Below are 17500 nucleotides of genomic sequence, written 5' to 3'. Positions count from 1 at the left end.
CTCACCAAGACAAAAGAGTTATCTCAACTCTATATTATATCTGTTTGTCCACCAATTGCTTTACAGTGAACTGGGTAGATTTTATTGTGGCACCAGCACTGTGGGGCTGTTTTGTACACTGGCATCGCTGTGTGGTTTTTAGAAGCTCACTTTGAACCATGTGGTTTTTGGTTGAATCCCACTGCATAGCACATTGGACAAGTATTTGCTACTATAGTCCCAGGCTGACCAGTGCTTGGTGAATGGATTGGTGAATGGTAGACAGAAATTTTTCTGAATGCATCGTGTGAGTGTGTGTCTGTGCATGTGTGTCTAACTGTCTGTGTAAGTGTGTTTGTATGTGTACAAGTGTTTGTGTTTGCCCACCTACACAACTTGACAACTGCTGTTTGTTTGTTTACATCCTTGTAACTTATTGGTTTGGCATAAGTGGTCGATAAAATATATACCAGACCTAAAAAATAAGTACTAAAGATGGTAGGATCTCTTAAGTCATTTTTTAGACAAGTTTTGTGGTATCATTGCCCATTCAAGTAAGGAGTTGTTGTTGACTGAAATGTCTCCAAATATAGGTGACTTACGTCCTTTGATAAAATTTGTCCAAGTTTCATTTGAAGGTGACTGGATCTTTTCTGTGAATTGTTTTGGGATAATATTAAATAGGGTAGGGCCTGTTGAGGAAAAGAAGTTTTGTTGCATTGAATTAATGCATTGTGATCCTGAATTGTATAGGGGATATGTCACACGACCCCAGCCTTGGAAGAATTCTGATTCTGATGTTAAGGTCATTTTGGCAATGCTAATGGTATATTTTCCACATAGTGCAAATGATGTAGCACACACTGTGGTATTAGAGAAAATAAAGATTCAATGTTTTAAGGCAGTCCCAATAATCAAGATGTCAGGCCTTTTATTCTTTTGGTGGATGTTCTCTAAGGTGACTCAGTTCTCATCATGTTTTGTTTGGTGTGGGAGACCAAATGGGACAGCAGTATATATGTGTGGTCATACAAAGGAGAAGAAGAGGGGAATTATGGCATGTTGTTCTCTGGACCAGAAAGTACTGAGGATCGACTTTATTGTTAATGTGAGCACTACAGCCAAGATTGGATGCTGTGAGTAGTTCTCCTGAAGAAGAGAATATGATTGCTTGAGTACATTCTTTTTCCCGAAGTTCATGAGTTCGAATTTTCCCTTATTTAGCAACATGGTTTTATCCACCCATTGGCTTACAGAAAATAAATTAGACTGGAGTTCAATTCAGTCTTCTACACTGATAACTTTCTGGAGCTTGGAATCATTTGCTAATATTTTTATTTCACTGTGTTCGATGATGCTTGAAATGTCGTTTGTATAGACTATAAAAAGAAGTGGGCCCAAAACAGTCCCCTGGTCGGGTACACCACTGGGGACTCTTGCTGGGCCTGAGTGAATTCCACAAAGCACATATTGTGTTCTGTTCACCAGGAAATACTTAACCCAGTGCAGCTGTTTACCACAGATTCTAATGTTTGACAACTTTGGCAGGAAGATATTATGGTTGACTTTGTTGAATGTTGTGCTGAAGCCAAGATCTATGACATCAGAGTTCAAACCTAAACCCAGAACTTTAAGGACATCATTGATGTGATGTAAAAGCAGTGTTAGGCAGTCCCTGCTGCAGTGAAAGCCATGCTGGTTGGGATTTAAAAGGTTGTAGCTCTTCAGGAGGCCAGTTATCCTTGATCTCACAAACCCTTTCTAACACTTTGATGATATAAGAGGTGAGTGAGGTTGGGCAATAGGGAACTGCAAGAGACTTGTTTCCCTTTTTTTTAAGACCAGGATCACACACACACACACACACACACTATCGTGTAGAGAATTATGTACACTTCCCAGGGATGTTAAACTACTCACACCCACACTGTGAATAGTCAAAGACTTTAAACTTTTAATATATATATGTATGTGTGTGTATATATATATATATATATATATATATATATATATATATATATATATATATATATATATATTTCTCTTGCTATATGTGTGGGTGCACATGTGTACATGTGTGTACATATGTATGTTTGTGTAAATGCATGTATATATATGTATATATATGTCTATATATATAGACAAGATGTACACACACACACATGTCAACAGCATCATCATTTAACATCCTCCTGCCATGCTTATATGTATATATGTGTGTGTGTGTGTGTGTGTGTGTGTGTGTTTGTGTGTATACATATGCAATCACATAGACACATATACAAACATACATTACACACATAACATTTTATCATCAGAGTTATTGTATTGCACCCCTGGGGGAAGGTAGTATACACACAGCGCACTTGTCTCTCTGTCAGTTTTTTTCGAACTGGTAATCTTGTTCCACTCCTACTTCACAGTTGACTTGCAAGAGCATCTGCCTGTGAAAAAACCAACTGTTCCAACAACATGCATATTGTCTAAATTGGCAAAAGCTATCTTCTCTATCTATCTATTCTGGCATAGACAAAATAAATAGTGTGAAGAAGAAAAATAAAGAATTAAAAGATGAAGGAAGCAAAAAGAAGCTTTAATTGCTGGACAAGAATGGAAAAAGACAAGAGTTTCCACTCTGTAAACCACATCAATATGCAAAAGATAATTACATGCCAACATGCCAATGATAGATTGTCTTCGTGTTCACTTCAACTGTTCGATATATTAATGTTTCTATAGAACAAGCTCCTCCTGCATATATATATATATATATATATGTATATATATATATATATATATACACACACGTGTGTGTATGTATATGTGTGTGTGTGTATGTGTGTATGTATTACATTATATATATATATATATATATATATATATAAGAATGTATTTCTTCTGGTTTTGGGGTGAGTCTGAAACAAATTTGATGTAATAACTTAACCCTTGGTATAGATAAGCATATATATATGCATACATATACACAAACACAAAGACACACACACACACACACACACACACGTGCGTGCGCACACACATCATATATACATATATATCAATATATACATACATACACATATATACATACATCTTTTACTTGCTTCAGTCATTAGACTACAGCCATGCTGGAGCATTGCTTTGAAGAATTCTTAGTCAAATGAATCAACACCAGTACTTTTTTTTTTAAAACGTAGTACTTATTCTATTGGATCTCCATTGCCGAACTGCTAAGTTACAGGAATGTAAACATATATATACTGGGAGAGAGGTGGAAATATTCAGGACTAAGAAACTGGAAGATCAGGATTGCAAGTTAGAATTACAATAGGCATAGGCAAAGAAATAAGGGACCCAGGCTTGTGTGTGGTGTGTGTGTGTGTGTGTGTGTGTGTGTGTGTGTGTGTGTGTGTGTATGTGTGTGTGTGTGTGTGTGTGCTTATATATTTAAAATTGTCAGTGTGAAGAATAGTCTAGTGGTATAAATGTAGAAATAAGTGACTGAGTAAAGTTATATAACATCCTATGCAGCATAAGTATTAATTCTATACAGGTATTGAACCTCTTATCCGACAACCTTGGGACCAGAGGTGGTCTGGATTATTGGATTTTCCAGATTTCTGGATTTTCCGGATTTCTGGAATTTCTGGATTTCTGGAATTTCCGGATTTCTAGACAGAGGCTAAATATATACCGAAAATATAAAATAACCAACAAAAAGTATAGAACAAAATTGTGTAACATATACAAATTGATGCGTTCCTAAAGTACCTTTATCGAGTCTGTTAAGTAACTCTGCTTTCTTCACTATGCTGCGTGTTTTCGGTTCAGGTTTCCACAAGCAAGCTACCATTGTGTTGGCCTTTTAGACATGGTAATAAATAAAAATTATAATAAATTAAGATAAATAACTACTTAGCTGTAAGAGGAGGGTGTCCACACAACAACAGTCACACAGGAACTGGCGTCATGTGATACATACACCGCAGATACCAAAACAAAGCGGCTGCACGGCAAACTAGTATAGGGCATGAAATTTAAATCTAGCCAGTTGCAAAATTTGCTGGATTTCTGGTAATTCCAGATTTCTGGATTCCAGATAAGAGGTTGGGTACCTGTATTGCAAGAGTATACTTCTAACCATGTCCTTAAACAATTTGTATTGATTGGATGTTTATAACTTTTAGAAAGAATGATTATGACACACTAACAATGTAAGAGCCATGATGCTTAGCCATGTTTAGAATTGTTCCAGCTTTAGAATTGTTCCAGTCACATATATTTACCTACTGAAAGTAGTAAACAAAAGCAAAGGTGCTCAACTGTGAATTGAACCTATACTATAAACTTAGCAACCGTGAAGTAAAATGAGATTATAAAACATGGCTTATTGGACGCTTGTGATATGATACAGCTGACTGAACATTTCACCTATTTTGGCTACATACATTTATGTATGCAAATAGGATGAAGTGGTGAGAAAGGATCTTCAGACATTGGGTCTCACAGAGGGGATGACAAGGGACTGAGACTTCTGATGGTTTGTTGTGCTTGAGAAAACAGGTGAAGATATGTAAAATCATGGCTGTCTCTGCGTACAGGAATGTCCCCTACATCCCTCTTCAGCTGGGTGGTCCTGATCTTGTAGGCTTGTGGGTACTTGTGCCATGTTAAAAGCACTCATGTCGGTGCCATATGAAAGTGCTCATGCCAGTGCCACATGAAAAGCACCCAGTACACTGTGTAATATGGTTGGCATTAAGAAGGGCATCCAGCTATAGAAATCATGTCAAAACAGATAATGGATTTCGTGCAACTCTTCAGCTAGCTAGCTCCTGTCAAACCCTTCAATCCACGTCAACATGGAAAACAGATGTTTGATGATGATGAGGATGATGATGATGATGATGATGATGATGATGATGAGGTGGAGGAGGAGGAGGAGGAGGAGGAGGAGGAGGAGGAGGAGGAGGAGGAGGCAGTAATGTATGCATACAGATAGAGGGAGAGAAAAAGAGAGAGAGAGAAAGAATCAGAGACATTATATTTATTCATTGAACACGATTGACATAAACACTTTCCCTCCCCTCAGACACATAAAGTGAAATATGCTCCCACATATAAACTGAAAGAAAGAGAGAGAGAGGAAAAAAAAGAGTGTAAAAGAAGAAAGGAAGGAAGGAAAGAACAAGAGAAACTTTAAAATGTCTGATGACAAATAATGCCAAACAGGCAGCATGAAAAAAAGCTGTGCCAAAATATCTGATACTCCACCCAAGGGGTTTACCAACCAGCTTGAGCATTCACATATGAGTAAACTGTTACATTTAGCATAACTTGCTATTGTTGTTGTTCTTATTGCAGCCCTAGGTCAGCTTTGAGATTGAACCAGTCTATGAGACAAAAGCATTTCTACCATACAAAGCATTATTTGGGGGCTTTTAGGGTGCTATTTCTAGTACATCAAGCAATTACTTAAAGGCTCCGCTCTTTTTACTGTTTAGCAATAGATCAGCCCTGATAATAGGACAGACTTATGATTGGAGAGGTCCCCACCATGACCACCTCAGTGAGTTATTTTCTTTCCTTTTCAAGGCAGTAGAATGTGATTTGAAGGAGATTTGGTTGCTATTTCTGGCAGTTCAAGCACCATGTACATACTCATTCTTTTGATTGTGTCATGTCTAACAATAAAGTTAATCTTGTATCATTGTATTACTGCGTAAACTTTGATGTATTAGCATTGATTAGTGGACTTGATAATGTCATTAATCCGATGAGGAATTCTAATTAATCTGGTATCTTTGTGGATTTAAAGTTGTTGTGCTTGAAAGTGAAGCTTAGCAGGTGTGTGGGTAAGGTAGAGGAGGAAGAAAGAGAAGAAGAAGAAGAAGAAGAAAGATGTGTGTGTGTGTATATATGTTTGTATATTATATGTGTGTGTGTATACATATATATGTATGCATATATATATGTAAATATACACCTATATGTATACGTATACATATGTATATATATATATGTATATATATATGTGTGTGTGTGTATATATATATATATATGTATATATATATATATATATATATATATATATATATATATATATATATATATATACATACATACATATATGTATGTATGCATATATACATATGTGTGTGTATGTATTATGAGTGTGTGTGTGTGTGTGTGCATATTATGAGTGTGTGTGCAGAGAGAAAGAACGAGAGAAAGAGAGAGAGAGAGAGAGAGAGAGAGAAGGACAGAGAGAGAGAGAGAGGGAATGGCTTCTATGTTCTGCCTGCTTAGAAGTTGGGCATGGTGTGGTGTGGTGTGATGTAGTAGGGTGTGTGGATATTTACCTCTGTATCCTGTGCCAATGTCTTGTGCCAATGTCTTGTGCCAAATGAAGGGGTGGATTTGTTTGTGTGTCTTTGAAGAGACAAATTGCATAAGATTCCGAATTTCTGATTCAAGTTCTTACAGCAATCATCTGTTAAGTTTTTAACTACAAATAGTGGGTGGGCACATTAGACATGATACCAATCAGGTGGATGGGTGGTGAATATATATATGTATATATTATATATATATATGTGTGTGTGTGTGTGTGTGTGTGTGTGTGTGTGTGTGTGTGTGTGTGTGTGTGTGTGTGTGTGTGTATATGTGTGTGCGTGTGTAGGTTATGAGAGGTAATGTTGTCAAGAAGACCCAAAGGTGTCAGGTAATGCTGAGTAAGTGCTATGGAAAGACTTTAGTTAAGCTGCAGGTTTGGTGATTATGAGAATCAGGAGTTCAACGTAGATCATATATTAGCATGCATATATATAAAAAATTAATAGAATGAGATAAAAATCCAAGGCTGTGAAAAATTTCAGAACATTTATAAATAGAAGGTCTTACAGCTGTTTCCAGGCTATTTTATATATCCCTTCATTGGAGACGGTGCGAGAAAATGGTTAAGCAATAGTTATTCTAGAGAAGATATGAAATAGATAGTGAAGTGAAGGAATGAAAACAGACGTGAGATATGCAGGGATATTGTATTTGCAGTTTCATTATTTAAGTAGAATGTTATACATATAGGTACAGGAACCTTATATTTATACCATTCTGCTTCAATAATGGAACTGCAGATAAAATATCCTTGCATATCTCACGTCTGATTTCATTCCTCCACTTCACTCTCTATTTCATATCTTCTCTAGAATAACTATTGCTTTACCATTTTCTCGCACCGTCTCCGATGAAGGGATATATAAAATATCCTGGAAACAGCTGTAAGACCTTCTATTTATAAATGTTCTGAAATCTTTCACAGCCTTAGATTTTTATCTCATTCTGTTAATTTTCTATATATATATATGCATGCTAATATATGTATATTTTATGTATTTAAGGTAAGCCCCATCCAGAGAGGCTGCAAAGCCTGATCCAGAGAGGCTGCAAATGGAGCAGTTTGTTGTCAACAAGAACAATTACCTTCCTTATCATAGATGATAGGTGCATCATTGGTACAAGGAGTGTGTGACCTTATTAGGGAGTAGTTCATATTAGAGAATTATAAAAGGTCTTTTTTATTTCAACAAGTCTCTTGCTTTGTGTACACAAACTCACACACATACATACAGACATGTACATATGTATATATACATATGTATTTATTGATATTTAGCAGAAGTGTCAGAGGGAGTCAGGGGTTAAGAGTCTTGTGACTTGACACTTTGATAAGTACCAATACATGGAATCTCGGACATTGAGTCACTCTGTTGTTTCTGCTAAATATTAATAAAAATATACATATACATATGTATAAAAATATACATATACATATATATATATTTTCAGTTCTGTTTTTCATGTGTGCATCACCCCGCCTCCTTTTACCCGCACCCACTTATTACACTTGGTATAACACTAGTGTAACAATAATTGGGTACCCTCCCAGCAGTATATTGGATAGATACTATCCCTTAGTGGGTTGAATCCTCAACCCCTAACTCTCTTGCATTATATATATATATATGTATATATATATATATATATATATATATATATATATATATATATATATATATATAAATAGACAGACAGACAGATATAGATACGATGGACATGGATGAAGAATCAGCATACTCTGAGAAAAAATTCAATGATGTAACATAATCTAGGAAGGTAATCCACATCGAAAGACAATCCTAAAGAATTAGTAATCAAATTATTAGTTGGAAAGACATGAAAGATCTGTATGAGCATGCAATAATAGGCAAATTGATAATGAACAACAAATTCAAACACAAAACAACAGGAGTCCAAAGAGCATTCACAGTGAATACTATTATTTTTCCACTCTAAGAAAGCTGTAAAGAGAAATTTACAAGTAAAGACATGTTTCAGGCATAATCCTTCATCATCAGATTTTCAGAGAGAAGTCTAGAAAATTCGTTTGTTATTGATTTGCCTCTACATATATGAGTGTGTATATGTGTATGTGTGTATATGTGTGTCCGTGTCTATGTGTGTGTGTGTGTGTGTGTGTGTGTGTGTGTGTGTGTGTGTGTGTGTGTGCATGTGTGTGTGTGTCTGTATCTCTTTACTCTTTACCTGTTTCAGTCATTTGACTGCAGCCATGCTGAAGTACTGCCTTTAGTCAAAAAAATCGACTCCAGGACTTATTCTTTGTAAGCCTAGTACTTATTCTATCGGTCTCTTTTGCCGAACCACTAAGGTGGGGGGACAAACACAAACACACAAATGCACATACATATATATATATACATATATATGATGGGTTTCTTTCAGTTTCCGTCTACCAAATCCACTCACAAGACTTTGGTCGGCCCAAGGCTATAGTAGAAGACACTTGCCCAAGGTGCCACGCAGTGGGACTGAACCCGGAACCATGTGGTTGGTAAGCAAGCTACTTACCACACAGTCACTCCTACGCGTATATATATTTTTTTTCTGAATTTGTATGAATGTGTATAAAATATTATATCAGCTGATTAAAGCTAAAACCTGGCCTGGTTTTCACGTTTTTTATTATGGTATTTTAACATTAAAAAGATATTTTGAACTTTACATAAAGTTCAATTAGCACTTTCATACAGTCGTAGTAATCATCAGATTTCAAAATGTATTTAACTGACAGTTGAGTTCTTGACAACTGTAGTACCTCTTAGAATGCTCTGAGGATTACTACGAATGTATGAAGGTGCTAATTGAAATTTATGAACATTACAAAATATTTTTTTAATGTTAAAATACCATAATAAAAACGTGTAAACCAGACCATGTTTTAACTTTAATCAACTGATATATATATATATATATATATATATATATATATATATATATATACATACATATACATATATATATGTATGTATACTTATATATTCACACACACACACACATATATATACATATATACACATACATATATACACCTATATATATGTGTGTATATGTGTGTGTGTCTATATTTATATAAGTGTATGTTGGTGTAATGGTAGCACAATTATCACAAATATATAGAGGTGCGGGTTCGAGTACCATGCATAGAGAAAACTCACTTTTTCCCATTGAGGGCTTATATGTCCCAATATTAGACTATTTTCTTTAGTCAATACACCATGATCTCTGAAAAACTTTAATCTTATAAAACGTCATGGCGCCTTGGATAAGCGTCTTCTATTTTAGCCTCAGGCCGATCAAAGCATTGTGAGTGGATTTGGTAGATGGAAAATGAAAGAAGCCCATCATGTATATATATATATATATATATATAGATATATATATATATATATGTATGTATATATATGTATATATATTTATGTGTGTGTCTTTGTATCTTTGTTTGTCCCTCCCCACCATCGCTTGGTGTGTTTATGTCCTTGTAACTTAGCAGTTAGGCAAAAGTAACTGATAGAATAAGTACTAGGATTACAAAGAATAAATACTGAGGTTGATTTCTTTGACTGAAACACTTTAAGATGGTGCTCCAGCGTGGTCGCAGTCAAATGACTGAAAAGTGTAAAAGAATAAAGATGTGTGTGTGTGTGTCTGTGTGTGTATGAACCATAAAAGTTAAGAGTTATGAGAGGTGAATCATCATTATCATCTTCAATCATCATCATTTACCATCTGTTTTCTATGCTGGCATGGGTTGAACAGTTTGACCAGAGCTGGCAAGTAGGAAAGCTGCACCAGGTCCCAGTCTGATTTGGCTTGATTTCTACATCTGGATGTCCTTCCTGATGCCAACCGCTTTACAAAGTGTGTTGGGTGCTTTACATGGCACCAGCATGGCACCAGCATGGCACCAGCATAAGTGTTATTACTTAGCACCATCAAAGGACTTTTTTATGTGGTGCCAGCATGAGTGCTTTTCTCTGAATATGTACATATACATATATATATATATATACATACATACATACATACATACATACATACATACATACATATATATATATATATATATATATATATATATATATATATATATATATATATATAAAACAAAATAATAAATGAGTATATGCATATATACGTACAAGTATGTCCATACCTACATCTACCTGTATATATAGGTGCATATCTGGGTACAGGACGTTGCAAACAAAACGTAGACAAAAAAATAATAATAACCAGAGTACAGAAAACACATAGAGAACATTTTCCTTCATCAGCTGCCACCATTCTAACACAGGTGTTTCGAAGAGTTAGAGCACTCCTCTCTTAAGTCTTCCTTTATGATTCAAATACTCCTCATGACATAATTTCATTGACTGGACTGGATCTTCGGAGGTCAGTTGCATGGACACTCTACTTCACATTTTCCTTTATTGGATTTCTATGTGGACTGCTAGCCAAGTCTGTAAGAGGAGCTGAATCCAAAATCTCATACTACAGTAATCCCTTGACTATCGCAGGTGTTACGTTCCAAAACAACCCACAATAGGTGAAAATCCACAATGAAGTATGGGAACTTTACTGTATGTTTTTTTTTTTTATTATTCTTATAATTTGCACATATTTATTTTATTATAAATGTAAAACAACACCACGGAGGAATCAACGTAAGCTTAAATAATAAATGGCGATAGGTGAACCACAATATGACAAGGGATTATATAGACATTGTTATACAGACATTGTTATACAGACATTGTTATATGTGCACGTGTGTGTATATATGCATACTTATACACACACATATTTATATGCACACACACATACAGACATACATAGACAGACAGACAGACAGATACATACACACACACAGAGAAACACACTTATAGACACACCCATGGTTGTGTTGTTAGGTAGACCACTTTGCATCTACAATCATAAATAGTTTGTGGTTCAGACAAAACAACATGGCATTTCAGTTTGTTGCCAGGTCTGGAGAAAATAGTCAATGCAGTCAATGATTCTTTGAACAATTCACAATCAGTGCCTGTGTTTAATAATGTCAAATATGACTCTTCCAAAATACAAACTGCAATAAATGTCATGACAAACGGCCAGAATCAATGTCTATTGGTATTTAGTCACCAATTTTTTTTTGTATCATATTCTATATCCTCAGTTCCCAAAAACACTACAATATCTGTTGCAACATATATGTTTGTCAAGTTGAGATTGTTGTCAAACTTGTACACAAACAAATTATTGAAATATATATCAAACAAGCAGGCAAGACTAAAAGGAAAAAGTTAGAATAGCCACTGTGTTTTGTAATAACTCATAACCATTATGCTTGTCTTTACTATTGATAACAACTACTTACAAAATACATACATACATACATACATACATACATACATGCATATATATATATATATATATATATATATATATATATATATATATATTACATATTTGTTTTGCAAGATTTTTGATGTGAAATCGTGTGTTGAAACAGATGTTGTTGTACTTGGGGATGGTCATATTGCCAGTTTAGCCAATAAAAACACACGCACTGTATATTTGGTGTTAATTTGCTTCAGCTTTATATTACATTAATCTTAATCTTATAATATAAAGCTGAAGCAAATTAACACCAAATATACAGTGCGTGTGTTTTTATTGGCTAAACTGGCAATATGACCATCCCCAAGTACAACAACATATATATATATATATATATATATATATATATATATATATATATATATATATATATATAGGTAATTTCTCCATTATACCAGCGAAAACCCATATAATATTACTGAAGATGTGATCTCACAACTTCTGAATATAGTCTTGGACTTTACTTTTTTACTTTTTACTTTGTATCCTTACCATTATGGACTTACTGACTCTCTGATGAAGCTTTGGAGTTCAATTTTTGTATGATATGTCAACTGTAGCATACTGGACCCCCAAAGTAGAAACAGCTGTAAGAGTAGTGTCATATTTATCTATTTATTTATTTATTTATCTATTTCTATGATTATAGTAAATAAATCTTACTGATGTTTGTCAATTGAATCTCTTCTCCATTTTCTTCCTTGCCTTATATAAATTCTGGATAAACTTTTCTTTACCGCCACTTGTACCTTTATTCAATTGTAGTATTGCTTTGCAACAGTAAGCCTTTGAATATAAATAGGTATCCTTCGTGTAGTATATTGTCTAACCTATAATCATATATATCATCATCGTCGTTTAATGTCCACTTTCCATGCTAGCATGGGTATATATATATATATATATATATATATATATATATATATATATATATATATATATATATATATGTATATATATACATTTGTGTGTCTCTGTGTGTGTATATATATATATATATATATATATATATATATTTAGTGAATGGTGCATATATAAATATATGCATGTGTGTGTGTGTATATTTATATACACACATATGTCGGAAGTATAAAGATTTGAATAACACCTGCATTTAGCTCCATTTCTTAATCTGTTCATGTGATACAAAAATATTTCACTAAACCGCGGAATTTCTACTTTTATAAGTAGGCTGTAACATCCTTGGCACTTTTGTGAATTTTTGCTATCCTGGTAACTATTTATTTATTTTTTCCGAGTTATTTGTACACATTAAAAAAATACACATACATGTGCTTGAGGAGACCTATTGAATCAAGTACATCAACATCAAAATGAAAATCAAATGGAAATTGTAGCTGAGATACCCGAAACCAGAGCCGCCTTGACTGGCTTATGTGCCAGTGGCATGTAAAAAGCACCAACTGATCATGGCTGTTGCCAGCCTCCTCTGACCCCTGTGCCAGTGGCACGTAAAAAGCATCCACTACGCTCTCAGACTGGTTGGTGTTAGGAAGGGCATCCAGCTGTAGAAACATTCCCAGATCTGACTGGAGCCTGGTGCAGCCTCCCGGCTTCCCAGACCCCAGTCAAACTGTTCAACCCATGCTAGCATGGAAAACGGACGTTAAACGATGATGATGATGATGATGATAATGAACTACATTGTGTGTGTGTGTGTGTGTGTATAAATACATGTGGTTGTGTGGTAAAAAGTTTGCTTCCCAACCATATGGTTCCAGGTTCAGTTCCACTGTGTGGCACCTTGGCCAAGTGTCTTCTACTGCAGCTTCAGGTTAACGAAACCCTTGTGAGTGAATTTGCTAGAGAGAAACTGAGAAATGCTTATCAAGTGTGTGTGTGTATGTGTGTGTGTGTGTGTGTGTGTGTACATTCATACAGTGACTGCAACTCAGTTTCAGATAATGTCATCATTGCTTGATTGTTCTCTTAAAAATGAGTAGCATGGATGTGGCTCTTCAGTCTTCCACACTTTTGTACAGCTGTGGAAACAATGGGTACCTCTTGCAGTAGGTGTTACAGTATTATTTCTGTTATGATGTGGTGTCTTCTGCAGTTATAATGTGTGGAGGTCACTGTTGTGACTGTTGTATCTACTCTAGTAGCCAGGATATTTTCTTGGTATCAGATACAGATTAACACTTCTATACTGGAATGGTAATACACCACTTTGTTTATTGTGCTGTCGCTGATAGCTCTGCAAGACACTGGATTTGAACTGTCTACCTTGACTGTGACTCGAACTCGACTATAACATGTAAGTTACACTTAACTCCAACTGAGAATTTGTACAACAACTCTACAACTGACACATGACTCCCTGTACTGGTTGATGTTGTCTCACTTTATAGTGGTTGGTCATACCACTTGTCCCATGGGAGGGGTGTACCATTTCCACTACAACAACTCCTCTTTTAGTTTTCTCTTTGTGAGAAGCAAGTAATTTCATTTTACTTTACTCACCCCACCTCCCTTTTTGAGATTTTCTTTCTTTTTGCTTATTTATACAACTTAATATTTTTTTTCTTTTTGCCGTCCATTTTTTGTCTCAGTTCTTCAACTTCATTTGAGCTTTTGACTGTCCCAACTACATTTCCACAGAGAACACTTACAGGAGTATCCTACATTTTAAATAACTCCATGCATTCTGTGCCAAATAAGTTTAGTGATATTTTCAAGACATAAATATTTGCCCTTTTCATTTTATCTCAAAAATTTACATTGCAAATGCATTCACTGATAAAATATAATTTCCTTCCAGTAACACTTTATTTGATCTAAATAATTTCAGCTTACTGATTTGTTTCCATGTTTTTTCATTTATGATAGTGATGTCACCACATGTGACTAATTGCATTTTGGCACTTGTGGTTTCAATTTTCACCTTGACGAATTTTCTGTTTGTTGTACTAACTTTTTTTCCTGATGACAAACTAGCTATTTTTTCCTCATTTGTTCCAAATTTTCGTCATCTTAGTTCTGCAATGTGATTTTATGTCCTATATTCCCACCACAAAAACACTTCACTTTTTTGAATGGACAAGCTTTCCTCAGGTACATACCACCACATCTCATACATAGGTTTATATCCTGATGTTTATCGTGATTTTTGTGAAACATTTCATCCATCTTCAGACTCTTCCACACTGGTTTTTATGTGGGAAGGGTGTAGCATTCCCATTACAACAATTTTGGTGAATCTTCATATGACATATCAGTCTACATCCTGATATATATTGTTTCCCAAACCCACTGCAAGATTCGATGTCATCTAATGCACAGATAACCACTTCCCTATGTTTGTGTTGCTCCTCAGATGACTTCCAAGACATGCATTACTTAGACAGACATACCAACAGTTGTTACATATCAAACTGACCTGTGCACCAACATACTCAAATCACTGTTAGTGTTACTAGTAACATGTAACCTAGTACAACCTGTCACATGGTTGACCCAATAGTGGACTAAGCTGGCAACTGTACCAAGTCTACTTGTTAAGGAGAGTGGTTTTGTTGGACACATACATGCATATACATACATGATGGCTGCCCCCTCGTTATCGAGTATGGCCATTGCACGAAGCTTAACTTAATGGTGCTGTGATCGAATGTGACTTTTTAGCCCAGCCAAAGATCTACAAGATGACTCATAAGCCGAGCTTTACTGAGGCATGGTCTTGCACAGACACTGCATGTCAGTGTCATAGGAAGACCCTTACCATCTGGAAGTGCAACAACAATGTTCTTCCTGACATCTCTCCTTAATTTCTCATGTGAAATTCGTGATTTCTCAAAAGTATGTATGCATACATACATACATACATATCAACACACACACACACACACACACATACATGCACTCTCACACTCACACATAAGCAGGACTAGGTTAAGACCCATACAGGCTTAAGCACTTAACAGAGTTTAGTGCATGTAATTCAAAATATAAACTATAACAAACCACGAAATAAAATTTTATCTTTCAAATGAAACAAAACTCACAGTTAAATGGAAAATAATGTTTATTTTCACATACTTCCACTTTAATTAAATGTGATTAATTTGCTCCAACCTTTTTTTTAATTACAAAGTCTTTGATCAGATCGTCAAAATTAATCTTCCATAACACATCTGCTTCTTATACTTAGTAGAGACAAAGCATCTCAAATATCATTCTAGCAAGTTTAAAGTGATTTCTTTTGTGCTGTAAACTATTTACTATTTCTGTGGTGCCCCCACTTCCCTTGATGCCCTAAATGCCTGCTTATTTTGCTTAATGGTTAATCTAGCATTACACTTAAGTATATCCTCATTGTTCATCATTGTTTTAGAGCCTACTTTCCCATATTTGCATGGGCCAGATGTGATTTGTTGAGGTTCATTTTATTATGGCCAGATGCTTTTCCTGTCACCTACCCTCACTTGTTTCCAGACAAGGTATTATTTCTTCAAGGCTAGATATGATTTCCACAAAAGATTTGAAATGATTAATATCTTTTGTATGACAGTGACACTTGTTTACAACTAACATGCGATATCAAGATAAGGAGACACATACCTACACAAACCCACCCACACCCACCCACATATTTGTATTGTGTGTGTGTATGTATGTATATATATATAGCAAATGTATATATATATACAAATATTTATAAACACGTGTACCGATGTAGTACAAATAAACATTTATATGTATGTATATATATATGCACACATGTATGTGTGTACATATGTATATACACACTGGGATATGTAAGGATAGATAGAGAAAGATACAAACATGCTTTTATAAACACTAAACATGCATATGTATCCAGTAGAAATATATATATATGTATATATATGTATATATGTATATGTATGCATATATCTATCTATGTATCTATGTATCTATGTATCTATCTATCAATCTCTCTCTATATATATATAGATAGATAGATAGATACATACACACATACATATATACACACATATATATATATATATATATATATATATATATATATATATATATATATATATATATGCACACATATACGCACATTGTAGACATTAGATGCTCACACACACACATATACACACACACGACCACACATATGCACACCTACATACACGCACATTCATTACATTTGACATTTTCTCTCACCCTGTATTGTACATTGACCAATGCGAAACATGGAAGGTGAAAAACCATTGTGTTATCTCAAAGATCGATGAACGATGTTGTATGTGTGTGTTGTAGGAAGAATAATTGGTGAAAAGATTCCGGAAAAAATTATCTCTGCCAGATAAGTTGATGATGAGAGTTTACTAAATGGCATGTGCCAGCATTGGAAATAACAATCTTACATAATGGCTTTTTTTCAATGATGCTAGTCAAGGGTGACAACTACGACTGTTACTACTGCTACTGCTGCTACTGTTACTACTACTACTACTTCTACTACTACTACTACTACTACTACTACTACTACTACTACTACTACTACTACTACAACTAACACTGCCAGCACTACTACTACTGTTAACACCACTACTACAAATACCAACATCACTACCACTTACTACTGCTGCTGTCACTACTACTACTACTACTACCACTCCTTTTACTACTGCTACTGACAAGGCTGGCAATGCTGCCACTACCACCACTACCACCTCCACCACCACCACAACCA

General features: G+C 35.0%; 1 protein-coding gene across 3 annotated transcripts in view; it reads left to right on the top strand.

Moving 5' to 3' along the window:
• LOC106869384 (protocadherin gamma-B4) overlaps positions 1 to 17500 on the top strand; it is a 240955-nt gene that overhangs the window by 167242 nt on the left and 56213 nt on the right. The gene's annotated exons all lie outside the window — the stretch shown is intronic.

The sequence above is a fragment of the Octopus bimaculoides genome, chromosome 14 (assembly GCF_046866305.1).
Source record: "Octopus bimaculoides isolate indiv1 chromosome 14, ASM4686630v1, whole genome shotgun sequence".
NCBI classification, from domain to species: Eukaryota; Metazoa; Mollusca; class Cephalopoda; order Octopoda; family Octopodidae; genus Octopus; species Octopus bimaculoides.
Note: the sequence above shows the minus strand (reverse complement) of the source record. Positions and strands in the feature narration are given on the sequence as shown.